General features: G+C 40.4%; 1 protein-coding gene across 1 annotated transcript in view; it reads left to right on the top strand.

Annotated features, from left to right (window-relative positions):
• Positions 1 to 21,961, top strand: part of LOC110169976 (neural cell adhesion molecule L1.1-like) — a 104,454-nt gene that overhangs the window by 26,713 nt on the left and 55,780 nt on the right. The gene's annotated exons all lie outside the window — the stretch shown is intronic.

Genomic DNA, 21,961 nt, shown 5'->3' with positions numbered 1-21,961 from the left:
GTCTTGGTCTCTTTGCAGTGTAAGGTGTTTCTTGGCGAACAGCTGGTGCCTCTCGCTTTGGCGCTGACTTTTTAAATTCGTAACCAAGACTGAGTGAGGGATCGGGGTTTGGCTTTGACGGCGCTTCACATACAAAATGTTCGCTGCAAACTCAGGATGATTTAGTCAGTCAAAGATTACCTTTTTGGTCCTTCCTGTGGATCAATCCTGCCCATCGCCTTCGCCTTTCACTATTTTTCAATTCCGTTGGGAAGAGAAACAGTTTAAACAGAGGTTTGCAGTCACACACATCTGATTCACTTTTTCATCTGTGGAGTTCGCAAACCAATTTCTCGAGCCGTTTTCCGCTGTTAAGATCCAACAACCACACAATTAACGATGTCTGAATCCCAAAGCTAAACTATGACAATATCAGAAACAAAAGTGATATGGTTCAAAAGACTTGAAAAGATCGACTTTGACAAAAGACACATCCCACTGGGAAAACAAACATGGAGGTTTGATGCTCACTCTTTCAGAAAATCCTTCCCAGTATGAAATGCGAATGACCGGAAGTCCAAGATTCTTGATGCATGTATTAAACTAGATCAGTGTACTTGATTACCAGTGTGTTTTTCATTCTGGTATTGATAATTTAATTGAGGTCAGGCTTTTTGCTCAGAATGGAAATTGAGTTTGACATTTGGCTGAACAATAATAGAATACAAATACAAAAAGAAACATAAACACTGTGTAAAATACTGTATGTCTCTTACAATGTCCACACACCTTCAGCACTTTGTAGAATCCTCTCGTTTAATGTGATCTGGAGGCAGGTCGGAGTCTCAGGTGGAGTTTGTCAGATGTGTTGACCTGGTTTATGGTTCACATCTCTGTCATTATCTGACTTATCCACATGAAACCAAAAGTGGAAACACAATAACTCAATAATGTGAAATCCAGAAATCTGGGAGTGATGTAAACATAGAGCACTGACTGAATAAAGGAGTCAATTTGAAATTAAAATGTTACCATAACATTGTGACATCTCTAATGAGGAATAATAATATAATGGTTACCTCCTGACCTCCCAGCCGGGTCTGCGGAGAGGAGGGGGCTGATTGGCGGGCGGGAGAGTGAGTGGGTGGGTGGGTTGTCGGGGGGGTGGGTTGGCAGTTGGCGGAGCAGAGCACTGTAAAAAAAAAAAAAAAGAAGCAGGATTTGAATTTGAAAGGAGCTTTGGCTCTCGGGGACCTCGGGACAGAGTCTGAGCCAAACCATCTGGAAAGAAAACACGTTTACAAGAAGAACAACCACACTGATACAACCACACTAACATACACCCGCACTAACACACAACCACACTGATACAACCACACTAACATACACCCGCACTAACACACAACCACACTGATACAACCACACTAACATACACCCGCACTAACACACAACCACACTGATACAACCACACTAACATACACCCGCACTAACACACAACCACACTGATACAACCACACTAACATACACCCGCACTAACACACAACCACACTAACATACACCCGCACTAACACACAACCACACTAACATACACCCGCACTAACACACAACCACACTAACATACACCCGCACTGATACACAACTGCACTAACATATGAATGCACTAATACACTACTGCACTAATACTACTATAATGTGTGTGATGAAGGGTTGGAATCAGAGCAAGTCTAAACCAGGACTAAACCAGGTCCTAACCAGGACTAAACCAGGACTAAATCAGGTCTAAACCAGGACTAAACCAGGTCTAAACCAGGATTAAACCAGGACTAAACCAGGTCTAAACTAGGTCTAAACCAGGACTAAACCAGGAAACCTAAACCAGGTCTAAACCAGGAAACCAGGATAAACCAGGACTAAACCAGGTCTAAACTAGGTCTAAACCAGGACTAAACCAGGTCTAAAACCAGGACTAAACCAGGTCTAAACCAGGACTAAACCAGGACTAAACTAAACCAGGACTAAACCAGGAAACTAAACCAGGTCTAAAACCAGGACTTAAACCAGGACTTAAACCAGGTCTAAACCAGGATTAAAACTAAACAGGACTAAAACCAGGATCCTCTGCTAAATGAAGGGAGACTGAAGGATTATTTTCAAACAGCAATTATTAAACGCCGATTTTGTTTATGTTCAGGAAATTATTGAACACCCTTTTCTTTCTTTACTATAGCTGAATGAAAATGAATCTAAACTCATATTCAAACAATCTGAGAAAAACAAAAGAGTGATTATTGTTTCATCATATTTATGGCCCAGTCCAGTGCTCCTGCCAAATGTGATTATTACCATTTATACAGGAATCCCAAAAAATGTGGCATCAATTCACAGGCAAATCATTTTGGCAATTCCTGTTGAAATAACCTCAAATTTTCACAGAATGTATAGAAGCAATTTTTGTTCTGATTTCAGGTTGAGTCATTCACTCCCAAACAGAAGTCATCTGTTCGCACACACTCACCCAACACTGTGCAAAAAAAAAAAAAAAAAAAAAAAAAAAACTAAATGGAAAAACTTCACCAACTGGCAACAGATTTGGACCTGGTACCAAAAACGTGCAGAGTTCATGTGCTTCTGCAGGACTAAAGGATCTGATTACACCAAACTGTCATGCGAGGAATCTGGGTTTTCAAACTTGTTCCTTACAGACATCTTGGGGCTTCGCAAGAGTTTTTCACGAACTTGCTCTTCGCTTCTCTTCTGATGTTGATGAGTGTGTGTGTGAGCAGATTACAAGACACAAAAGGACTTCTGTTTGGGAGTGAACGCCTCAACCTGAAACAAGAACAAAAATCAAACATTCAATATACAATCGTGATCTGTCTCTGTACATTCTGTGAACATTTTTGGTTATTTCATCAAGAATTGCCAAAATTATTGACCTGCGAAATAATGATGAAAGTTTTTGGGACACTCTGAAAATTATTATTACCATTTATATAATGTTTTGTCTTTGTTATTATATTTTATTGTGACGTGTGAGCTCCTGTGTCCCTGCTGTGTCAGAATGCTGATGCCTGTAGTGACATAGTATAGTGACGGCCAGTGTTGGGAATGTTACTTTTAAAATGTAATCCCCTACAGATTACAGATTACATAGCCCAAAATGTAGTTTGGAACGTAATCCATTAAATTACTTAAAGTGAGTAACGTAATCTGAATACTTTGGATTACTTGATTTTCTGTAGCGAAGCAAAGACTCTGAAATCTTCACATAAGATTTTTTATCTGCTAAAAGAAAATAAAAAGCCCAGTCTTTATTTAACCAATATTTAACCAAATATTATCGATAGAAGAGGAGGAAACATGATCCACGCAGCATGGTTTCGTTCTGTTAAATTAAATTTAAAATTAGTCCTGGTTTAGATCTAGTTTAGATCTGGTTTTAGTCCTGGTTTAGACCTGGTTTAGTCCTGGTTTAGACCTGGTTTAGTCCTAGTTTAGACCTGGTTTAGATTTAGTTTAGACCTGGTTTTAGTCTTGGCTTAGACCTGGTTTAGTCCTGGTTTAGACTTAGTTTTAGTCCTGGTTTAGTGTCCGGCAATTAGTGGAAAAAAAAAAAAAAAAAAAAAAAAAAAAAAATATATATATATATATATATATATATATATATATATATATATATATATATATCCCATAAAATGTGAAAAACAGGAAAATCCCGCTGTGTAATCCATTTAGTTCAACAAAGTAACTGTAATCTAATTACCACTCACTGAAACAGTAACTGTAACTGAATACAGTTACTCATAATTTGTACTCTGATTAAGTAATCATGTAATCTGTTACTCCCCAACACTGGTGACGGCTTGTGTATATAAATGTATATGTGGAGTGTGGGCGAGACAAAGGCAGGAGGAGGGGCTTGGGGGCGGGGTTGGGGGCGGGGGGGGGGGGGGGTCTGGGGCTCCTGTTTCTATTGACTTATTCATTTAGACACGAGTCCTATGGGACCCGGGGTCTGTTTAGGACAAAGGCTCAAGTGACCGGCACGTGGAGAAGGAGAGAGAGGAGGAGCGAGGGATGAGAGAGGAGAGGAGGAGAGAGAGGAGGAGCGAGGGATGAGAGAGGAGAGGAGGAGAGAGAGGAGGAGCGAGGGATGAGAGAGGAGAGGAGGAGAGAGAGGAGGAGCGAGGGATGAGAGAGGAGAGGAGAGGAGAGAGGAGGAGCGAGGGATGGGAGAGGAGAGGAGGAGACGAGGGATGAGAGAGGAGAGGAGGAGAGAGGAGGAGAGAGAGGGATGAGAGAGGGAGAGGAGAGGAGAGGAGAGAGAGGAGGAGCGAGGGATGAGAGAGGAGAGGAGAGGAGGAGAGAGAGGAGGAGCGAGGGATGAGAGAGGAGAGGAGAGGAGGAGAGAGAGGAGGAGCGAGGGATGGGAGAGGAGAGGGGAGAAGGAGAGAGAGGAGGAGCGAGGGATGGAAGAGGAGAGGTGGAGAGAGAGGAGGAGTGAGGGATGAGAGAGGAGAGGGGAGGAGAGAAGGAGAGAAAGAGGGGAAAGATGATATAAAAGGGAGAAACTGACTAAAAGAGAAAAGAGGGGAGAAAGTGATAGAGAAAGAGAGAGATTAGAAAGAAACAGAGTGAGAGGGAGTGGTGAGAAGAGAGAGAGAGAGAAAGAGAGAGAGAAAAGAGGGAGCGAGGTAGAGAGAAAAGGGGGAGAGAAAGAGATAAGAGAGACAATGATGAAAAAAGAGAGAGTGGAAAAGAGAGGAGAGAGAGAGAGAAAAAAGAGGGATGCAAAGAGAGTAAAGAGGGAGAGGGAAAAGAGGGTAGAGAAAGAGACAGAGAACGAGAGAGAGTGATGAGAAGAGAGAGAGGAGAAAAGAGGAGAAGAGGAGAGGAGGTGTGAGGTCATAAACAGGAGTCACAGAGCAGAGAAACATGAGGTGGTGAAGAGGAGAAGCTCCGTCTGTTTCACATGACGCCTCTGTGCTTCTGTGTCTGTATGAAGATCATTTGTCTCATCACATTTAGAATCTGAAACACCTTTGAATTTCACTCCTGGGTCAAGTGGTAACGGAGGGAAACAGGGTCAGATTTTTGACATTCAAATGTGTCTTATTCAGAAACTAGAGGGACTATTGAAATAAGTAAAGTATCAGAATGTAGGAAAGAGTTACACTCCAACAGGGTCAAGTTAAACCTGTGATATTCTTTCAAGTTGTTAACAAAAAATAAAAAAACTCATGTCGGTAACGGAGGGAATGAAATATGCAGCACTTTTTGGGCAATAAATCCAAACAGTGATAACTCTTGGTTCTCACTTCCATATCCTTAACAAACTGGTTTGAATATTTGCTTCATATAGTTTTCTACCACATATGGTACAAGATTAGGTTGAAAAACCTCTTACTTTTTGACTCATGAGATTTTTTATTAAGAAAGGTCATGGTAACGGAGGGAAAATTGTGCAAACAAGTAGAAGGTGCATGATTTTGTATCATTTCTCAGCTTTTTTTCTTCTGAATACTTTAATATTACTTCAAAATGAAAGGAAACTATTTCTATAAAATATGTCAGTCCTTCCAAGCAAATTTGTATAATTTTAAATAATTTTTTTTTTTGAAAAATCATGAACCTTCATCAACAGTTCAAAGATGGAATAACACAAGATATGATGAAATACATCCATTTATTTACATGATTTGCAGGTCTTTGAAATTTGGGAAATAATTTTTGTTCCATGTTTCATACATGGTCTGTTTAAAACATATGGAACTTTAGAACCAAAAATGGTACAGAAAAAAGGTCAACAGTTTCATAAACTAGAGTACATATGTATCTGTTCAATACATTTTTATATCAGATGCATTCAACTTGAATTTTTGGCCTTGCTGTTTACTTCTGCTTGACCGAGCCCTCTTTGAACTTTTTAACTCTATAAAAGAATGAGAACTTCACACTACTACTAGAGACGGGTTTTAAATTGTAAGATTTATTAGGACAAACAGAAGTCCTAAATCTTACAATTTGCAAGTAAGACGGTGTGCGCGATTTTTCTCTAAGTAACTTTTCATCTCTGAAAAATATTTTTGAACTTTGAACCTTTTAAATATTCAGCACACATATTTTCTTTATTTAGATGGTCAGAGCCAACATGTTTCGACCATGACTGGTGTTCATCAGGGCCTGTCCTCCTCGCTCACACAGGATCGATTGCTTCTGTCTTAGCATCTTGAATCTTTCTCTGCGAAATTTTGCACTGAGAATTGTACCCTCTGAATTTTCACTGTTGAATTTGAGGGCTTGAAAATATATGTACTGAATATTAAATTATAATTATTTTATATATTGGTAACACTTTATAATAACTACACATTATTTAGCCTTAATAAAGCATGAACAAAGACTTAATTAATAATTAACAAAGACTTAATTAATAATGATTCACGCTTAGTAAATGCTTAATAAAGGATAATTAGTCTTCACTTTAGAAAAGCTCTCAGAAAGACTTAACTAACAGAGAACAGCTGCTCTGAATGATCATTGCATTGTATTATTAGTAAATCATTCTCTCATAGTTTACTAATGATTAATAAATGCTCAAATGGTTAGTTCATGAGTAATTAAGTATGAAATAATTATGAGTAACTATTTACAGCACAGGCAAATTAAGTGCAAGTGCTAATTAAGGTAGTAATTAAGTAGTTACTAAGCGTGAAACATTATTAATTAAATCTTTGTTCATTATTAATTAAGTCTTTGTTCATGCTTTATTAAGGCTAAATAAGGTGTAGTTATTATAAAGTGTTACCAATATATTTATTTAGGTACATTTTTATTTTGAATTTGAAACATATTGAAAAGGTTTACTTCAAATTTCTGCAACTCAAATTCAGAATAAAATGAATTCAAACATCTTTTTTCAGAGTTAAAAAATTCAAAGTCAGAAATTCAGCAGTATTTAAAATTCAGGACCTAATGGAACAAATGATCTTCCATGATACTGTACTTCACGTGTTCTACAAAAAAATACAATCCGTAAAGATCTGGGGCAAAATATTGAACTGCTACTTTTTCTGTCGCGCATTATTACATTTTCCATTCATGTTTTACAGGACTGAGCTCACAGTGCACGAGTGTGACTGTACTAACACTTCAGACTTGATTTGGATACTAAGGAATCTGTTCTCGAAGGGAAATAGATGTGGCCTGACATGTTTAGTGCTGAGGAAACAGCTAATAAATAATTCAATGTTTTCACGACCTCTGGCTCTTCAAATTAAGTACAAGGGGAGGTGGGGGTTTGGGGCAGGTTTGAGGGGAGGTGGGGGCAGGTTTGGGGGTAGAGCTGCAGGATTAATCACAACAGAAAAGAAACAACATCACAATTTGAACGGACGCAAATCACAAAGGCTGAAATTTTGACAGTCTCACGATTTCCTCCACAAACAACACACAAACACAACATCTCCTGTCTTATTGTGAATGAAAAAGTCTAAGCCCAAATGTTCTCAACTGTGATTCTTGTATTTGTTTGTCAGTTCAGATTGGATGTATTGTAAATATGAACTTTGAACAGAAACCAACTATTAAAACAAAAATGAAATTGCAACGTAAAATTCTTGAGTCCGTAAGTGGGGCAGGTGCGGGAAAGTGGGGCAGGTGGGGGTAGGTTTAAGGGGCAGGTTTGGGGGGGGGGCAGTTTGTCCGAGGATCAGAGGAAAAGAGCAGAGGTTGGTGAGGTGGATGTATGGAAGCTGACGGAGCGAAAAATTCATTCATTGTTAGATTCCGATCTGCAGAATGGGATTAGGATTTGAGGAAATGGAGATTAAGGAAAGGCCAAAACAGAGCAGCAGAACTCGCTTGTGTTTTCAGACAGAAGAGCAAGCTGACCGTGTCTCTGCGGAACAAGGAGTGTGTTTTTACTAGAAATATGCAAATATGTCACTAATGTTGGATTTATGTTTAAAGAGCTCATGTTACGCTGTTTTCTGATTTGTTCTAATGTCGTTTCCTCATCACAAACAGACCTGGAGTTGTGTTTTGTTTCATTCACATGTTTAACACACAAACCTGCACATTTAGACTGAGTTCTTCTCTCAAACTGAACAACACTCCTTGTAGTAGTTGTAGTGCAGTTGGAACGCTCGCTGGATCACCACTGAAGCAACAGTCAGGTGCTTTAAGAGATCCTGAGTCGGCAGATGAACTTACAAGATGAAAGTAGAGATCAGGCATTCCCATATGCTTAGCTCTTATTTTTATTTTATGTCAAACATCAGCAGTGTTGGGAAGGTTACTTTTAAAACATATTCCCCTACAGATTACAGATTACAGACCTCAAAATGTAGTTTGTAACGTAATCCATTAAATTACTTAAAGTGAGTAATGTAATCTGATACTTTGGATTACTTGATATTGTCAAGCTTTTTAAAACTACATGAATGCACCAACCACATCCTGAAAATTCTTGTTTGTTCTCTTCAAATTGTCTGTTGAGCCCAAGTCTCCATACAGTTGTTTACTGTAGAGAAGCAAAGACTAGGATCTTAACATAAGATGTTTTATCTGCTAAAAGAAAATAAAAAAGCCCAGTCTTTCCTTAAACATATTACAAATATTATTAATAGAGAAATGATTTTTATATGAAATCACTGCTGCCTTCAATTATATGCACCCTACTGTTAGTGTCATATTGTTTAATCCTGGTTTTGTCCTGGTTTAGACCTGGTTTTAATCCTGGTTTTAGTTCTGGTTTAGCTCAAAATGTGAAAACAGGAAAATACCACCCTGCAATCCATTTATTTCAACAAAGTAACTGTAATCCAATTACCATTCATGGAAACAGTAACTATAACTGAATACAGTTACTCATAATTTGTACTCTGATTACGTAACGTCGGTACATGTAATCTGTTACTCCCCAACACTGAACATCAGTGCATTTTGACTTGCGTCTTCATCAGGTGTGTAAAATTCACAGGTGCAGGTGGATTGTATTTAAATGTACAAGTTCCATACAAAAATATATCCATACATTATAATGAAAGATAAAAGAATAAAAGTGATGCATCACATAATCTGAGCGTCTGGACACAGATCACCTGTGACCCATGGGCCGTGGACAAAGTCGTGCAGGTTCATACATAGAAAATCTGGCAGGACATTTGTCTGCACCAGAACAATTCAACACAAGTGAATATGAAATAAAGTCAGAGAGTGTAAATATGAAACAGGCAGCCCAGATGTTACAGATAAGGTAAAAGGTCCATTTCCTCATTTAATCCTGGACAGGTTGTGGCTCTTAGTTCATGGATCCAGTAAGACTCACCATGGCCTTTAGGGAATTCGGGCGACTATCACAGAGCAGTTTGTAATGTTTTGTCACAGGATAGTCTATGTTCTGAGTACGAATGGCATATTTGTGTTTAGTCCTGACAACGTAAAAGCAACTGCATCCACACTCCAGCCTGTACACGATAAATGTAGAACTGCATGTTGCGAAACCTGCATCTGTAACGCTTGTTAAAAAAAAAAAAAGAGGAAAAAGAAGGATAGAGAGAAAGAAAGATAGATAAAGGTAGAGAGAAAAGGGGGGAGAGAAAGGGATAGAGAAAGTGAGAGACAATGGAAAAGAGCGGAAAAAAGAGGAGAGAGAAAAAGAATGAGGGGGAGAGAGAAAAGAGGGTAGAGAAAGAGATAAAGAAAGAGAGGGACGAGAAACAGACAAGAGAGTGATGAGAAGAGAGAGAGGGAAAAGAAGAGGAGAGGAGGTGTGAGGTCATAAACAGGAGTCACTTCCCGACAGCAGAGCAGAGAAACATGACGTGGTGAAGAGGAGAAGCTCCGTCTGTTTCACATGACGCCTCTGTGGTTCTGTGTCTGTATGAAGATCACACACTCCAGTCTGTATACGATAAATGTAGTACTGCATGTTGTGAAACCTGCATCTGTAAATCTCGTTAGTGAATGTATCATTAACTAAAGAACTTTGCTCCTTGTGATGTCATGTGGTAATACAGGAAGAGCTTCAGTGTGTTTTTAAACTCCACACACCTTCACTAAAATCATTCGGATCATATTTTTGTCAATTGTAAATCTTTACTGAATAAAAGGTAAAAGGAGATGTCAACTTGAAAACTACCACTACATGACATCACAAGGTGGAACGGAGCCTTTGGAGCTATGGAGATGGAGACAGACTAATAATAAAAAGCTATGCAAACATGTGCGGAACAAAACACAACTGCAGTTTTATGTTTTTGAGGAGGTAACAACATTAGAACATCTAAACCCGGACTGAACCAAGTGCTGAAACATGCCAGAACAGGACACAGGGTGAAACCAGGACTATACTGAGACTCAACCAGGACTAGAGGAGGACTGAACAAACATGTTATGAAACTTGATTCTTGAATGTGAACCTTGAACTGAATCCTGTTATTCAAATACAAATACAAATCTACTCACAATCACAATTCTTGTCAGCAAAATCACAATTAGACACTTTTCCCCAAATCATTCAGCCTCTGCTTCAGAACCCTTCCTGCTGACATTTGCCTTTACTCAGTCTGTAGTTTCTTTGCTGACCTCAGTAGTGTTGGATTAGAATCTGCAACAACATCATTTATAAAAAGCCATAATTGTTCTCACAAAATCAAAGAGAAACACAAAACAGAGAGACCCTCACAGTCACATGACCTACACCCTCCCTCATTCACAAATCACTCCCTCACGTTCCCTCTACCCACCCCCCAGACACACACGCAGGCACACACACACACACACACGCACGCACACGCACACACACGCACGCACGCACGCACGCACACACACACACACACACACCACACACGCACGCACACACACGCACGCACGCACACACACACACACACACACACACACACACATACACACACACGCACACACACACACGCACGCACACACACACACGCACACACACACACACACGCACACACACACACACACACACACACACACACGCACACACACACGCACGCACGCACACACACGCACGCACACCTACACACACACACACACACACACACACACACACACATACACACACACACACACACAGACACGCACGCACACACACACACGCACGCACGCACACACACACACACACACACACACCACACACAGACACGCACACACACACACACGCACGCACGCACGCACGCACACACACACACACACACACACACACACACACACTTACACATTTCTTGAGCACATTACATTATTGACTTATTGACTTACATTCTGACCCTAACCACCACAGTCACTCCTCACCTAACCTTCACCTTCCATCACACACGCTCCCACATGACAATTCTCCATAAATATAAAAAAAAAAAAACATGATATAAAACACCACACTACAGCTTCACACACCTGATTTCATTAGTGCTGTCACTCTGAAGGGGGGTGACTTAGTGCAGAGAGCAATGGGAAGGGGGCTCTGAACATCAGAAACAAAAATGAAACTTTGGAAAATGTGAATGTTTGACTTTCAGAAACTATAGCATTTTCAAAATAAAAAAAGGCAACATGGTGATCTAAATATACGTTAGCAGTGTGTGTAGAATCCCACATTCGTCTAGGTAGAATCTAGTCAGGCTGGCGCCACCTAGTGCCTCCACTCAATTTAATTTCTCTCCACAGAACAGGTCTGGAATCAGAATACACTAGATGGTTTGCAAAAACCCTGGAAGTGCAAGTTCAGGCAATCAGCGAAGAGCCACACATTCTGTGTTGACAAAGATTCCCGAGATCGAGGATTTAAAGTTGGAACAAAGAGAATGTTTGGTGAATTTCATCAAGGGGAAAGACGTTATGGTCCTTCTTCCTACGGGATTTGAGAAAAGCTTAATATACCAGTTAACCCTGTTAGCGACGCATTACATATGTGACTAACAAATAGCAGCAATTGGTTAAATGATAAAAAGTACCTGCCTACTGTCGAGTGAACGAATTCTAACACTGCGAGGACAGACGGTTTCTATGAAGTGAATTCAGCTGATAAATTAGGTAGAAATTTAATTTGCCAACTGGGCAAAAGTTTATTTCTCAGCTTATCCAAGCTGCTTGTTCAGTTGTGGTCAGACGCTGGTGGACACTGCCTTATATCTGCCTGTAGGAGGAACTAACTACACTGAAACTACTCTGAAAATAGCACACCTACTTTTTTACAATTTCTGTTTATTAGCTAGGCCTATTCATCTGTATCTGAGTGTGAGGTCATATTAGCAGAGTCATTCAGGCCCATAATGAGTGTTTTCTCACCTCTGGCCCTGACCTGCTCCCTCTGTTGTTCTCTTTGATTTAGGATTGAGGATGGAGTTGTAGATGGGACACAGATGATGTATGAGGCCCCCATTTCTGTTCAAAGATAGATTGTCTTTCCTAACAAAAATAACAGCAGACTGAGGTCCTTTTAGGTGGAGATGTACAGCAGACTGAGGTCCTGTGTTGCTCTCTCGTCTGTGTTGGTTCATCCTCTTGTGAAGTGTCTTGTTTCTACAGTGTGGCACTCACTGCAGTCTTCACTACACTGCATGGAGTAGAGCACATTGCTTTGTTTGTGGCTCGGTGTTTTGTCCTTTGGCCGGACCAATTTCTGTCTTAAAATGTTTGTAGCTTTGAAATAGTCTGGGATTTCATGCTGTCTGAAAATCCTCTGTAGTTTTTCAGAAACACCAGCCAGATAAGGAAGAGTTACCACCTTTCTCCTGGGTTCTGATTTTCTGTTGGCTTGTTTTTTAGCTCTCTTTGAAGACTCCTTCTTGCTGCCTTAGTTTCAGAGAAGTCTCAGTGTAGTTAGTTTCTCCTTCAGGCAGATATAAGGCAGTGTCCACCAGCATCCGACCACAACAGACAAAGCAGTTTGGATGAGCTGAGAAATGTTTTTGACCTAAATAAACCTGTGTCCAGTTGACAAATTGAATTTCTCCTTTGCCATATATTAGCAGGTAATATTTAATCCTCCCTCTCTCTTTGAATCTAAATCAGAACTTTAAACCATGTCGTTGATGTAATAGTAAAGGGACATAATATTTGCCCCATACAGAAGGCAGGACCCCATCTGTGTATAGTGTGAGTGTGTGTACAGATGAATACCCCCACACACATTCACACACACACAGATATGATGCTGCTATAGCCCAGGGGCAGTGAACGCACCAGCACACACCCCACCATTCAAAGCTCAAGTGTCAAAACCATAGATCACACTGAAGCCTCATGAATATGGAGGATGGAGTCAGACAGCAGGAGTCCGACATGTGCAAGGATACTCTATGACGTCTACAAACATGTTCTGAAATGTCGCTGTGTGTCAGATGCCCTCCCTCTGTCTCCATGGGCTCTTATTGTGTAAAAGCTGCTCACCCTGTAGTTCAGAGCTCTACAAACACAAGATTCTCAGCTGAGTTTATCTTGTACTAAAGTATTGTTTTGCACTAGTACAGATATATTTTAAAAGCACACAGCAAAAAGTGAAGTTGAAATTGACTCTCACAGAATCAATTTGAACATTTTCTCAGAGTTTATATGAGTCCAATCTGTTCTAGAGTTAATTTAACATTTTTGGAAATGTTCATTAAGTAACACTGGACCAAAGTTCCTGTTTAACCCCGAAATCAAGAGTTATATGACCATTTTGAGAGTGAACAAATAACACTTTGTTGGGTTATCCTGATTTAACTAAACAACACACAGAGGTGTTTTATTTTTACACTTTATTTTAGTTCATTTAAGATGAAATTATGAACAAAACTGGTTCAAACTGGTCTTCTCTCACGGGAGTTTGAAGTGGTGGGTGGGAGGAGCCAAATTAACACTAAGTGAAGTTAAATGGAAAAAAAAATAGTGGAAGTTGAATTAATTTCAATCATATCAACTCTGGCAAATAACCCCAACTCCAACCCTCATTTAACTGTCAAATAGTTAAAATAACACTTGTTGTGTTAAAAACAACTCTGAAATGTTTTACCCTGAAAATTTGAACCCTCCAGTTTTTGTTGTGTAGCTCTTAGAGTCAAAACAAGAACAGGAAGTACCTGGTGAGCTGTTAGGATGCTAGTTGTTGTTTAGTTTTTCTCATTTTTAAGACACTAAAAATCTGGTATAGTGTCTTCAAAATTAAAAATTTATACTACAAATTGTAATGTTGTTAGGAAAGTACAATTCTGTTTTTACCCTTTCATTCAGCTTAGAGAAGGTAAAACATGTTCCCCACTTCAACCCAAAATGACCCTCTTCCCTCTCTAACCCCCATTTCTCTCTCTCCCTCCTCTCTCTCTCTCCCTCTTCCTCTCTGTTCTTTTGGCCCCAGGCTCTCAGTGGGCAGTCTGATCTTTGAGCTCCGGGTCAGCTCTGTGGAGAGGGGGGAGCTGAGTGTGTTTAGTATGAGATGGGGCAGAAGAGCCTGGAGGCTGAGAGAGCTCAGGTTTATTTTAGGACCTGTTTTAATCACACTATATCACGTCTGTATCAGAGTCCTGGGTTAGTCCTCACTGAGGCCTGATCTTATGCTACTTTAGTCTCTGATTTAGTCCTTGTTTAGTCTTTGATTTAATTCTGATTTGGTCCCTAGTTAAGTCCCTACTCTTTATCCTGATTTGATCCTGGTTCTATCCTCCTTGTTTAGTTCTGATTTAGTCCTGTTTTAGTCCTGGCTTAGTTCCGTGGCATCTAGTCTAGTCCTGGTTCTGTCCCAACTTAGTCTCTGGTTTAGTCCAGGTCCTGATTTACTCCTGATTTAGCCCTGGCTCAGTCCTGATTTACCCCAGATTAAGACCTAGTTTAGTCCTGATTTAAGTCTGGTCCCCTGCTCTAGTCCTGTTCTAGTCCTGGTTTAGTCCTGTTCTAGTCTTGCTCTAGTCCTGCTCTTGTCTTGGTTTAGTCCTGGTTTAGTTCTGGCTTAGCCCCTGATCTAACTGAACAGAGAAAATATTAATCTTAAATTAAATGAATGCATTCATCATTCTGTGTGACTGATGTGTTTTGCCCGTTGCTCTTGTCTCTGGTGTGTAAATGTAAATGTGTCTCTGTTGTGTAAATGTGTCTCTGTGTTGTTTCGGTCCAGAGGCTCTGATGAGACAAAAGCTTCATGTTGGTCCTCAGTGGGACAATAGAATAACAGCAGCAGCTTCCTGTTCACACGGGGTCAAGTACATTGAGTGTAGCCCCACTGTAATGAACCAGAGGACTGCCTTCTCCCTCACACGCGCCAGATTAAGACCTAATTAGTTAACGAGGGCTGGCCCCTCCCCCTCCTTCAGTCCACAGCAGGAGCTCATGAATATTTAAATCAGGGGCTGTCCACATGAATCAGCTCTTGATTTTTACATCTTCACTGTAAAAAAGTACTTCAGTGTAATTAGGCTAGTTCTGGTTCAATAAGAAATGCTGAACTGAATGATGTGATTTAATTCAATGCAAATATATTCAATGAAAATAAGAATGAAATGGAAAAAATAACACACAATACATTTCAATACAAGGTGCACAATGTTTCTGATGAAACACTGAACCAGATTTTTCCCATGCATTTGAATAAACTTTGAATTGCCCCAGGATATACTGTATCAGAATCTCTTAATGTCAAAATAATAATTATATTATTATTACTATTTTTAACAGGGACATTAATAGATGTAGTGTAGATTTACACTCATGTTGATGTGTGGTCCCTGAGCAGAGGCAGCAGGTCACAGGGACTTCATGAAATGGCCCATGGAACATTTAAAATACATTAAATAAAAACAAAAATAAAAAATAAAAAATGCCAACAACCCATCACCAGCAGAGAGAGCAGCTCATCACACTCCAAATCCAAAAGCACAAACTGAAATATTGACATAAACATTATTCGTACAGACAGCAGATCACTCTGACTACAGCCCTGACGCTGTTTAAGACATTTCCTAAGGTTGAATTTAAAATGTCCCAGATGTAAAAGATGTACAGGCCCTGCTGCTTTAACAAAGAAGCACTTCTGTTGTTAACATCAATGTAACGACAAAACAAAGATGTAAAAAGTATTTCTAAACTCATGCTGGTGAATTATTAAGATGCTCTGAATGTAGAAGAATGTGAGGAAGAACTTTGGACCACTACAAAAGGAACTAATTCTGCACAGCACCTTTAACAACAAAAATGACTCTTTAACTCTCAAAAATAAAATGTGAAATGTAAAACTTGAAACAGTGATCAATATTTCTCAAAACAGGAGTACTGTGTATTGTGAGCTCAGGTCATTTTGTCTTGTTTTGTGCAGTGTGTGACTTGACTGTTGGATAAAGAACAGCCCTTGCACAGACTGTTAGCGTGTGGTCGCGGAGTGAAGCATGCTGGGACGTTTCGCTCTGTCATCGTTCATGTGTGCCGCTCCTGTCGGGGCCCGGGTCGGTGGGGGCCCCCTGCTGGTGGTCGTTAGCGCTGCCCCCCGCTGTCCCGTATGTCCCTCAGCTGTTTCTGCCTCTGCCCCTGTCGTTTATTTTGTAAATCATTTTAGCCCGAGGGAGAGGTACAGGGGGAAGAGGAGAGAGATGGAAAGAGGGAGAGATGGGGAGAGGAGGAGAGGGAGAGAGGGAGATGGAAAGAGGGAGAGAGAAGGGACAAGGGGAGAAAGAAAGAAAGAAGGAGAGAGGGTGGAGAGGGGAGAAAGAGGGTGAGAGGAAGGGGGAGAGAGACGGAGATGGAAAAGAGGGCAGAGAGGGAGAGATGGAGAGAGGGAGGAGGGAGAGAGAGGGCACGGGGAGTAATTGACACACAAGACGAGTGAGGGTCCAGGAACAATAGCAAACAATGGCAAACAAAATGGGGGGTTGTGTAAGCAATTTTTGAGTTTGTAATATTTCTCCAACACAACACAGCACTGCCACTGACCCCAGAGAATATAAAAATATAAAACTGAATAAATAAAACGCATTCACTATCAAACAGTTTGGTTCTGTACCTGACTTTTACAGTTTAAAATATGAAAACAGAACAAATTCATTTTATGGTCCTAAGTTGTGCCTCACTTCTCTTATGTGTTCTGAGCATCCTAATTCTTCACCACCATGAGTTTAGAACCACTTTTCACCAAATGTGCACTTCCTGATTCTCTGTCAATAAAACACTTTGTAATTAGAAGCAGACAGAACATATCTGACTTAGAGTGTTGCCAGATTGTGTTGAGTGATTTCCGCCCCATTCAGGTTTGAAAACCCGCCCTCTTCAGCAAAAAAACAAACAAACAAACAAACAAACAAAAAAAAAAACACCCAACAAAGTTTTACAGAAAACACTTCATCTTTAAATTGCCAGGATTGATAAAACATGTTAAAGGTAGAACAACATTTTCTTTTATTAGAGAAAAAAAGTCATTTAGCTAAATATTTGAATAAACCTGATGTAACTTCACCTATTGGCTTTTTACAAATATTGGCGGCAGGTTTGAGAAAAAATGTTCAGTAAAACCTTTGGTAAAATGTAAAAATGAATATCTTCAAGGCTCGACTAAAGCCTCGGCTACTGCAAGAACAGAGCCTGAGACTCATACTCATAAGAATTAAATCTCTGCCACAGCTGAACACGGGGAGATCTGAACATAGAGGACGTGCATTCATTTATGCACAGCTCACACCTCTATAAGACTGGACAGGAGTGAAAGTCCCATACGGTTCCTGGTGTTATTGTGTTATTGCATATGGCATTGATTGGTGTGAAAACAAAAATCACCCACACTTGCTGAAAATCGCCCACATATTATCCACCCACCTAAGGCTCCCCCTCCCCACCCGGCGCAGTCAAAAGAAGCCCAGTGGGACGGGCACCTGCCCAATCTGGCAACACTGCAGTCTTATTCTAACCCTCAAGAGCTGCTTAGACCACATATCTGTGCTGGGGCATTCTGCTCCAGTACACGAGGAAAATTGGGTACAGGACCAATTATGTAAATCTCCATCCAATTTTGAAGATCTGTAGGTGAAATTAAAGGCTGACAAACGAGAAAGAGATGGTGGAGAGGAGAAAGGGGAGGGAAGAGAGAGAGGGGAGACAGAGGAAAAGAGAAAGAGGTAAAGAGTAGGGAGAGGAGAGAAAAAGAGGGAAAGAAAAGAAAAAAGAGCAAAATGTGTGTGTGACAGAAAGGGACAGAGAGCGACAGACATGAGGGGGGCAGTGGAGGAGAGACACAAAAGAGAAGAGTTGAAGAGAGAATTAGAAGGAGAGGGAAGAGGAAAGTGTAAGTGAGAGAGAGAGAAGTGAGGATGGAGAGGAGAAAGAGAGAGAGAGAGGTGAAGAGCGAGGGGCACAGTGGGCCCAGGTTGTGTAATAATTGGATGTGGGAGGGGGTCTGCATTAACCAGCTGTCCCCTGTCCCCTCCCCCTTGTGCTCCGAGCTCCAGGCAGAGTCCCTCACCTCATAAACTGATAAAATATGACGTTTTCTGACCTGCTTTTAGACTCATTGGATTTGAGAGCAGCTCTTGGATTTGAAAGCAGCTCTTTTGTCAGCAGCTCACACACTCACACACTCACACACATGGGCTGTATCTGTTCTACACTCACTGCAGTGTGATGAGACTAAAGCTTTTCCTCACATGGGGCTAGATTTATTGAAACACATTCGTGATTGGCCCTAAGTTTAATCACGTTCTTTATTTCATTTTAATTTGACATTTTTATATCTTTTTTGTTTTATAATAATATGAAAAATGTATCTAAATGAAACGTTGAGAGTTTATCTTCTCAGTTCTTGATCTGGTCAGATGTCTGAATGTTGCGCCTGGCTGGTGTTTGGACAGAGTGGGACTGCAGTGACTGTCGAGACAACTGCAGCCCAGCCCACTTTATAACACATTTCATATCACACTTGTACTGAGTGTGTGTGTGTGTCTGTGTGTGTGTGTGTGTGTTGTGCGTGTGTGTGTGTGTGTGTGTGTGTGTGTGTGTGTGCGTGTGTGTGTGTTGTGGGCGGAGGGGCTGATGGTGCAGATTGGCAGTCTCACATCCACCAGTTTACCCTATAAACTGTATAAAAACATGGACTTGTGGAGTGAATGTGACGTCACCCACAGTATTCATCTCCACTCAGATGAAGCTCATGATGCTCACGGTTACAGGAGTGAATTTGGAGCCAGTCTCTGTATTAGAAATAGGATATTTTTGATGGACAAAATAGCGAAAAAACTAAACTAAACTAAACTAAAAACACCAGGACCATGTAGAGCAGGTTAATACAAACATTTTAAGACCAAAATGATGAGGCTCACAGCAGCAGGTCCAGAGAGAAGAGACACAATGTTCAAATGTCAATCAGTGGGAGCCAGAGTCAGAAAATATCCTGGGCCGGATGTGAACTTCCCTTTTGGAAGGTGGAGGCTAGAGCCTTACATATGTCCATTTATATAAACAGTCTATGGTCTGCCCCAGGGCGGCTGTGGCTAATGTCAGAATGTGGAGTGAATGAACAAGAATATTACCAATTTTCAAATAGAAAGTCGACTTATTTGAATTAGTTGGCAGCTCATTTTCAAATATTGTGTTTATGTCGTTTGGTGAGTTGTTTTCTATTTTGTGCTGACGCGGCGTCACAAGCAGAAGGCGTGCTCCATGTGTCTGTGCCACGGGTCAGCGGCCAGTCACAGAGCAAGGACAAAGAAAGCATGAACAGAGAGAGAGGAGGAGGACAGAGAAAGAGAGAGGAGGAGGGAAATGGAAGAGGAGGAGAGAAGGAGGAGAGACGACGTAGAGGAGAAGCAGAGATGGAGAGAAAGAGGAGAGAAGAGAGAAGAAGAGCAGAGGAAAGGAAAGAGAGGTGACACAAACCGACTCAAACCTGATGTTTTCATAATGAGATTAGATGAAGCTGTTTCCTGACCCTGATCAGATCTGTCTTCATCAGTGACCTCACCTCCCGTCACACTGCAACACAACACACAACGTCTCATGAGCACACAAATCTCACTCTGTCATTTTTGAATAATATTACTCTTCAAATACCTCTTTGCTCTGGTGTGAGTCTGTTTGTCTTTTCTCTACAGGAGCTTTGGTCAGGCCTGAGTTGAAAGACAACACAGTTAATTATCTTTTAATCTAATGGCTCTTTTGTTCTTTGTGTGCTGATGCTTGTCTAAGTGTCCCTGTTCACTCTTCTTATCTGTGCTGTGATTGGCCGATGCTTTTCTGGCTTGCACACACATGACCCTGGAGTTAATGAGGTTTGTGTTTAATCTGTGATGCTTTCATTCTAAATCCTTATTTGTCTTTTGATGTTTGATAAGGAATGCCATTATTTTTCTTTAATTAGCTCTGCTCCTCCCAAGTCTACTTCAGAGGAGAATCGTTTCAGTGCATATTGTTGCCTTCTCCACCACTATGCCAGCACAGCTCTTCATTTCAGCCTTTCTCAGAGATTTTGGAGAGATTTTGCAGTTTGTGAATTTACCTTTTGGATATTTCATGGCAAAGTAGAATCAAAAGGGGAAACTGGAGTATAACATCACATTCTACAGTCTGAATAGAGTCATTATTATAAGAGATGATCATGCTCTTATCTTGTCAAGATACTAACATTTCAAACTTGATTTCAGTACGAAGGAATGGTATTGATACTACGTAACACCAGGGCTTAAAGTGACAAAAAATCCTGAGCTGGACATTTTTGTGCCTGGACCAAGAGTTTTCCATAGGCCCAATTTATTTTAATAATGTTTAATCTACATAATGATTATTCTAAAAAGACAACCAGCATGAATAGCAAGAGTTAGAGTTGTTAGAGACTGTATATGGACATAACTAACGGAAAAGCCTCCGCATCCAAATAGTAAGTTCACGTGTGGCTCTTCAGGCTCCTTCTGATCCTGGCTCCCATTGAAACACTGGCTTGAGCGTCCCTCTGGCTTAAAAGTCCCAATGCGAGCGTCCCATTCTCTCAGTGGGAACGTCCCCCTCCTCCTCCTGCTGTGCCCGGGAGAGGAGGAACGTTTTCTTTGGCCTTTAGTTGGTCGCGTCTCACACTGTGATGTACTGAGTTAGAATATCAGCTTCTATATCATAATAAAATGAAATGTGAATATACCAGACGAAATGTGGGGTCTTGTTTGTCATTTTATCAATCTTCCTGAACAAATTTTTCAGTATGTTATATTAATATAATCCTCATTTGCTCGCAGAAGTTTACAATGAAATCCTATTTTAAATAATTTTTTCTTTTTCCCCCTGTCCTAGACCATGTGTAACTGTTGATTTGGGAAGAAATATGAATTGTTTCCTTACCTGCTGCCATGAACATAACACACAGCAGCATAGCAGCACAAAGAAATTTAAAAAGCTACAGAATTTGTTCAAAAATCATTCAGAATCACTTTTAAGAACCTCTTAACTATGAGAAATTGACAGACTATACATAAAGTGTGTGCCAATTTTAACTTGCGTGTGTAATTAATACAATATAGATAATGTGTGTTAATTAATAGTGTACTAAGTACGTAAGTAAGATTAAGTACTTAGTTGGAGCGGGGCATTATGGCCCCTCTCTCTGTATCTGCTGCTGCTGTGTGCCTCTGCAATTCTGTCTTAAAATGTTCATATTAAACTGCTCTACATGATCCTGTTTTTTTTGTTTTTGTTTCTATTTTATCTATTCCTAACATAGAGACTGGCTCCAAATTCGCTCCTGTAACCGTGAGCATCACAAGCTTCATTTGAGTGGAGCTGAACACTGTGAAACATAGAAACAGAGACATCAATATAAATGATAGTACTACAGTGAAATCTTATATGTGTGTAATCCTCAGTGCTTCAGGAAGGTTCCATAGTGCTCCATGTGTGTATACTCGTCTATGTGCTCTTATGTGTTCTGTTACAGCTCATCATCATTTTAAAGACATTCAGGAACACTTCACTTCTGTCCTGTGTCACAGTTTTAGTTTTGATTAGTAGTTTTATTAGTACTACTTTTAAC

Source organism: Boleophthalmus pectinirostris, unplaced genomic scaffold (genome assembly GCF_026225935.1).
Source record: "Boleophthalmus pectinirostris isolate CB_2022bp ecotype Guang Dong unplaced genomic scaffold, ASM2622593v1 HiC_scaffold_8, whole genome shotgun sequence".
Lineage (NCBI taxonomy): Eukaryota > Metazoa > Chordata > Actinopteri > Gobiiformes > Gobiidae > Boleophthalmus > Boleophthalmus pectinirostris.
This window is presented reverse-complemented; position numbering and strand designations above follow the sequence as displayed.